At 40.0% G+C, this 6,864-nt stretch overlaps 2 long non-coding RNA genes across 3 annotated transcripts in view; one reads left to right on the top strand and one right to left on the bottom strand.

Annotated features, from left to right (window-relative positions):
• The window catches only part of LOC139140954 (uncharacterized), a 156,927-nt gene that overhangs the window by 75,042 nt on the left and 75,021 nt on the right, over positions 1–6,864 (top strand). The window lies entirely within an intron of this gene.
• On the bottom strand, positions 333–6,852 carry LOC139140955 (uncharacterized). 2 transcript variants are annotated; one of them, XR_011554110.1, is made up of 5 exons: positions 5,838–6,178; positions 4,801–4,985; positions 3,379–4,403; positions 2,467–2,993; positions 333–600 (listed from the first exon to the last, which is right to left on the bottom strand). It is a non-coding gene; the product is annotated as an uncharacterized lncRNA (long non-coding RNA). The 2 variants fall into 2 exon arrangements; XR_011554109.1 differs by lacking the exons at positions 333–600; positions 2,467–2,993 and adding an exon at positions 6,594–6,852 and having other exon boundaries at positions 3,753–4,403; positions 5,838–5,877.

Raw genomic sequence — 6,864 nt, 5'->3', positions numbered from 1 at the left:
CACAATGTAAAGAGAACTCGTGATCACAACATATAAGTGCGAAAGTGAAGTTCACTAATTAAATGGAGGTAAAAACCCCTCCCCCCATAAACGAGCGAATTTCGCTTTTTGAACTTATGCGACAATCTGAGACGGTCCCTAAGGATTTGACTGATTTGTTTACCGGTACTTTTTTTGTTGTCTACATGGCCTGTGCTGTGCTGTTTGTGTTTGTTATATCGAGATGTTCAATATAAAACCTGGAGTGAAATTATCGCGGGACAATGGCACAGTGAACGAGAAGAAGAAGAATTTACAAAACCAGTGCTAAGAAACGACAAAGACACCCAAGGTTGGTAGTATAAAATTTTGTTGCCAATATCATAGTCCAACGTGTTAAAATACAAAAAACAATAGCAACAAGAAACATGCCGAGACCAAGATACCCCTGATTATAGTAAGATAACAACAAAGAGCAAATTGTATTTCATTACAGAACACTTTCTCTCGTATTTCACTTTTTTCAAACAAGGCCATGCACTCTGTGAGTTCAGACCAACAAACCGCGTGATTTAAATCGTTTCTTTCATGTTGAATTAATGCGATTAGAGCACGGGCACTCTGTTGTTCTGAATTGATAGTCTGAATAAACTATTAAAGCTGCTTATATGTAAATACGAACTTTGATGATAACTGTGTAAGAAATTTATAACAGAATGCCGTTCAGATTGAAATGCCTACTTAGCTACAAAACCAGATCAAGGTCGGACGTGTCTACGGGAACGTCACAGGCGACCGACCACATCGACCGTATTCTTTCGATGCTAAACGTCGCGGCGGAACGACGCACGCATATCTATACGCGTACTATAGGTATACGCGCGCGACAAGTTGACATAGACTCTCCACAGTCGCTGTGCCTTGTTTTGTGCGCGCCCACGATGCTGACGATGGGCCTGCATTCGCAGGCTACGCTGTGCAGCTGTGAGCACGCGCTGCCAGACACAGCGACTGTCCGTTCTTGCAAGTATATGAATATTCATAAGGCAGTGCAATCAAAAGAAAAACCTATCTAACTGGGCGGAGAGAATATATACTGGCAGCTAGTAGACCTATATATGCTGTATGTTTTTATTTTTCATTTTTAATTTTATTTGGCTATGGTACTTGTCATTTTTTGTTTGATTAACGGATTTGTGGAGTTCTATAAAGTACCCGGATCAGGCAGAAATCCGACCGGTCGCTTGCAAGAACGTCCAGACCCTGGGATTCGCGTCGCGTCTCTGAAGGGTGCGCGCGTGTTCCAACAAGGAAGAACGCGAATCGCAGGGTCTCTGCCAGACTAGAGTGCAACCTGCACTGTGTCGTTTCACACAATGATATAGATATACAAGGGTATGCAAATCATTTCTCGACGATATTATTTACCGATGAAACGAGTCGAATTCCGTCGCGAAAACGACGTATGAAATTTGAAATGGCATCGTAGCACACATCAAGTTATGAAAATGATAGGCATGTAGTAGATATTCGAAATATGACCGAGAATAAATGCATCGCTAATCCTGACTATGTGCGTTACAAATTGCCGTTATCCGGTAGCGACTTTGGATGTTCGAACGTCGCAAAATACGCTAATATAGCAAATGCCGTTCTGTGGTTTCGTCATGCGCAGAAGAAAGGACATATTTTTTATTTCTCTTCGTAGTAAAAACCTTCCAATATAATATTCTAAAGAAGAACATTTAATTTTTTTCTGTTTTAGTGAAAGCCTTTCGATAGAACCCGAAAGATTATTTCAAATGTGCATTTCTTTTTACTAAGTCTGTTTTGGTCGAACGGAACGTGAACAAGCCTGGCAGGTCAAGGGTTACATTTTCACATTTTTTTCTTTGTTTTCATTCTATATTTTACATTCTATCGTCAATGAGTTACATTTCAAAAATAAAAAATTCGTTTACCTTTTGCGGACTTTTCAGAGGGTAATAATATCTGTCCCCCCTGTCCCCCCTTTTTTGTAACGCACATCGTCAGGTTCCATGTTCATATGAGCATACCCTTGTGTATATATACATTTCTGAGGCCAGGACAGCAGACGACAGTTCAAAGGCGCTCGCGTGCATAGCTGTCGTCGCGTGCACGTTCCATTCCAGCCACCGCGCTCATGTACACGGCAGTCATAGCAACGTACCATCGTCATTCTACGCGCTTCATGATTGCGGTAAATACGCGCTGGTAAGAACTCTGCCGTGCATGCCGCGGTGCAGAGAGACCGGGCGTGAGAAAGAATAATCAGTTAGGTGAACAAGCAGAATGCGACTGTTTCTTTTGTATTAATAATACCTCATTTTTTTAGGCTTTTATTTTTTTTTAAATCACGATGTAAGTTCTCCATCGGCAAACGGAAACTAAAATACGAAATCATGTTTACACGCTTATACACCATCATTTAAGAACAACAGAATGCCCGTGATTAGAGTAAGAAACTATCAGACGTGTAACTCATAGCTGCCACTTTAGATATTTCATATCGTTTGTAGAATGCTTTGTCACACTTTGATGGAAACATGACAGAGCATTTACAGATTCAACACGTTCATCAGGATCAGGCGAAGCGTCTTCAGTTCGTCGAAACACTCAATCGGTTCCTTATTACAAGGTATGTTTTTTCGTCGATTTTATTGTATTACGAACAAAGGTACAGAAAACAAGAGAAAAGAGAAAGCGCAAATAATTCGTCAAATAACTTATTTTATCACAGTGGAGGCCACTCTTTACATTGAGTGAGAATTAACCTTGTTAAGCTTTAACATTACAATTGTTGCACAAAAACAGTATTTTCAATTTCAATTTATTCGTATTGTAGACTAAAAGATCCGTCGTTCAAGGACGCTCTCTACGCTCCCCGTAAGAGGGGGGCGTAGAGGGCGCCCTCGAACAACGGATCTTTCAGTCTAATCATATTGCCGACAGTAAGACTTAAAGGCGGACCTTCCCTTTAAAAGGGCGCCAACCTATGGCGGCGTTCATCGTGTAAGTGGACACCAAACAGGCAACATGAGGGCACACGCTCCAGAAAATGCCACTGTTTAGTTTTTTCGGACCGCAAAAAGGCTGACAGACTGCCAAGCGGTCAGCACGAAGCTGCTGCCGATTGAACCCTGTGGTTATATTCAAATTCTAACGTGACGGAAAGACGTTTTTTAAGGAAATTCGAGTGTGGTGCTTGGGAATAAATGACCTTTGGCAATTTGAACCGTTCGTCAATCAAACGGTTATATAAGCTCTATTTGCAGGATTAGCAAAAGGTGACAAAAGATTGAAATCAGTTTGTGTAATTAATGTAATAGAAATCAAACATTGTACTGGCCATGTGTTTGACTGGGAGGAGAACTCCACTAATGCGAGAACCTGGGATTGAAAAGTGCGGCTTTAAAGCATGAAAGAAAGTTTGTTCTACTCAACCATGTCTGTTGTGATTTTTTTTTCTTTCATGATCGACTCTCTAATGACCATGTAGGCGGCTCTAGATCGTAACTAGATCGTAACAGCCCATTTATTTGTCCTTTCAACGGAGGACAAATAAATGGGCTGCTGTTTCGTACTGCCGACACAGCGTATATCTGTACGTGAAGACATGCTACTTGTAAAGTTTATGTACGTACGTAATTCAATTGATCGTGGAGGATTTTAAATCGAAAAAGGCGTTAAAATCTAATAATGACTTTTGAATATCCGGAAGCAATTCAATAGACTACTTCAACATAACATCGTAATTTGTGATTGGCTTTTATTTGCTGGGAGGTAAATTGTCAACGATCTTTTGGTAAAACACGTGAGATGACTTTCACTGGTTGAAGATCTAACCGAAGATTTTCGAGCCGTGTTTCAATACTGCCAATGCACGGTTAGGGTAGAAATAACAGTGGCCAATAATGTTGATGAAATGATCCCTCGAAACTGCGTTACATTATTTCATGGTCATGTTCAAACTTAATGTTGCTCGATGTTCCTAGCCCTGTTAATATAATAAAATTATTTATAATTTCACTTTCATGTCGAGCCAAAAACATTTTATCGTTGACAAAGATTTCAACTAATAAAATTTTACTGGCGCTTCAAATCGAGAATGAGCTGGAAACAACTTGTGGAACAACTTGTAGGATTGAGTGCACCACCTCGAATTTGAAGTGATGGACTACGGAAAAGACATTAGTCTTTATTCCAAATATCGATTTGGATCACATAATCACCATCTATAAATCTATACAACACCACATCTTTGCCCGTTTCACCATTAAGCAAAGTGAAACGTCCTGAGACGGTAACATACTCGTCGCCGTACTTCCCAAGTATCTCTTCAATGTGATACTCGGTGGCATAGTCTTCCTTTCGTGAGCCACTTTCCAGTAAGTTGATTATATCTGAAAATGTAAAGTAACATGTCACATGTCACGTGCTGAATGCATGTGTAAAATTATCAGCTTATGAGTTCTGAAGACTAACTTTTGGAGATACCGTGTAGCTGTAGTTGGAGAGTACCAACTCGCCCTTTGGGGATGGCGAGTATGAGAATCTAGCATCGTGATGCTAAGACGATAAAAATTCTTCTTACATCATGAGTTTTAAAATGAGCCCCAACAAATGATAGATCAGAAAAGAATTGCAAAAGTTTGAGAGTTTGAATATATGTCCCCGATGTGCATTCTACCGTAACAGACTCTAGAGGAAAGTAAACTTTTTCTTGACTGAGGAATGTTATGATCATCAATGAGATCAAAAACTCGGAGGATTTACATGAATTTTTTGCAAGACGATTACCCTTTCTCCCTGTAATCGTTTTCTGTCCAGGGCACATAAATTTTGCATCAGTGCTGTACATCTTTGCAAGGCCAATAAAATCTTCTGTGTCTAACAGAGTTGTCCATTCTTGCCCTTTTATTTTCAAAACTTCTTTCAAATCCTGATTCTTCGCCATGGTCAGAGGAAATAAAGACTTCTTAAACCTGAATAATTTGGAGAAAAAACGTGATATGACTCTAATTACTTTGAGATAGATTTAGTGAGATGTGATGTATGAACTATACAGACCTCAAAATATCCATGTGCTAGTCATTCAGTACCATGAACGCCCACGAAGTTCGGGCGCCAACACAGCAATGTCTCACCACACCTATAATGAGCTGTAACCCCGTACAGTCGTTTTTGCGATAACGGGGTGGGGGTGGGGGCGTTGCAACAATTTTTTCAGGAGTGTCAAGGAGTGGCAATAAAGTTCTGACTCGCGAGAATACCACTTAACTTCTGTTAACAATTCATTATTTCTGTTCAATAAAGAAAGTATGTCATTCGTCTCCGTGGAGCATTTTGAAATATGATAAGCCCTGTCAACAAATGGATGGAGTACAATATATAATATTACTGTTGGCAAATATAAAGCAAGTCAAGACTTAAATTCAACAATAACAGTAGACACTGCGCATGTACAGGCTTTGTAGATAAGTTGAATGCACTAGGCATACGGTCATGGCCATTTATTCATCCTCGCGATGGTTTCATTTATCGTGACTAAAACCGAGGTCGAATATTTGCATGGTCACCCATTCATTCAGTATCAACATGTCAAACAATATAGCGTCTCGTATCAAACAAAATTCATAAAAATGGCCGACTTGTCCCTTTAACCCCTCCATCACAGGGGTTATCCTGTCTGAAACCACCACAGCTATGGGTCTACAGCTACCCATTCGGCCCCTACAAGGCCGCCCATCGGTTTTGATGGCAATATGTTCGTCTAGGAGTTATGATCAATAAATGAAATTGTCAAGTTTTAAACTTTGTTATTTTACAAGCCTTACCTGTGTCGTTGATGTGCCTTCTACTTTACCCTCGCTATCTCTGTATAATATTTCAAAGAAAACAGTCCTTATCTGTTAATTTTTTCTACCAATCACCAACGCGGCGGGGGGGGGGGCTATAATCGATAGCAGCTAATAAGGTAAAAGACGAGTCCTAGACCTAAAGCCTTGTCAACAAATGGATGGAGTACAATATGTGATGTTACTGTTGGCAAATATAAAGCACCTATAATCGATAGCAGCTAATAAGGTAAAAGACGAGTCCTAGACCTAAAGCCTTGTCAACAAATGGATGGAGTACAATATGTGATGTTACTGTTGGCAAATATAAAGCAAGTCAAGACTTAATTTCAACAATAACAGTAGACACTGCGCATGTACAGGCTTTGTAGATGAGTTTAATGCACTAGGCATAAGGTCATGGCCATTTATTCATCCTCGCGATGGTTTCATTTATCGTGACTAAAACCGGAGTCGAATATATGCATGGTCACCCATTCATTCAGTATCTTTCAACATGTCAAACAATATTAGCGTCTCGTATCAAACAAAATTCATAAAAATGGCCGACTTGTCCCTTTAACCCCTCCATCACAGGGGTTATCCTGTCTGAAACCACCACAGCTATGGGTCTACAGCTACCCATTCGGTCCCTACAAGGCCGCCCATTGGTTTTGATGGCAATATGTTCGTCTAGGAGTTATGATCAATAAATAAATTGTCAAGTTTTAAACTTTGTTATTTTATAAGCCTTACCTGTGTCGTTGATGTGCCTTCTACTTTACCCTCGCTATCTCTGTATAATATTTCAAAGAAAACAGTCCTTATCTGTTAATTTTTTCTACCAATCACCAACGCGGCGGGGGGCTATCCGCCCTGACCAAATAATCGATAGCAGCTAATAAGGTAAAAGACGAGTCCTAGACCTAAAAGTAATTTCTGGCATGAAATTCCTATTACCTAAAACGCTACTTTTGCTTCTGTAATCATATATGTGCCTTTCAAGTAATTCTAGAGACACGAAGAC

The sequence above is a fragment of the Ptychodera flava genome, chromosome 9 (assembly GCF_041260155.1).
Source record: "Ptychodera flava strain L36383 chromosome 9, AS_Pfla_20210202, whole genome shotgun sequence".
Lineage (NCBI taxonomy): Eukaryota > Metazoa > Hemichordata > Enteropneusta > Ptychoderidae > Ptychodera > Ptychodera flava.
Note: the sequence above shows the minus strand (reverse complement) of the source record. Positions and strands in the feature narration are given on the sequence as shown.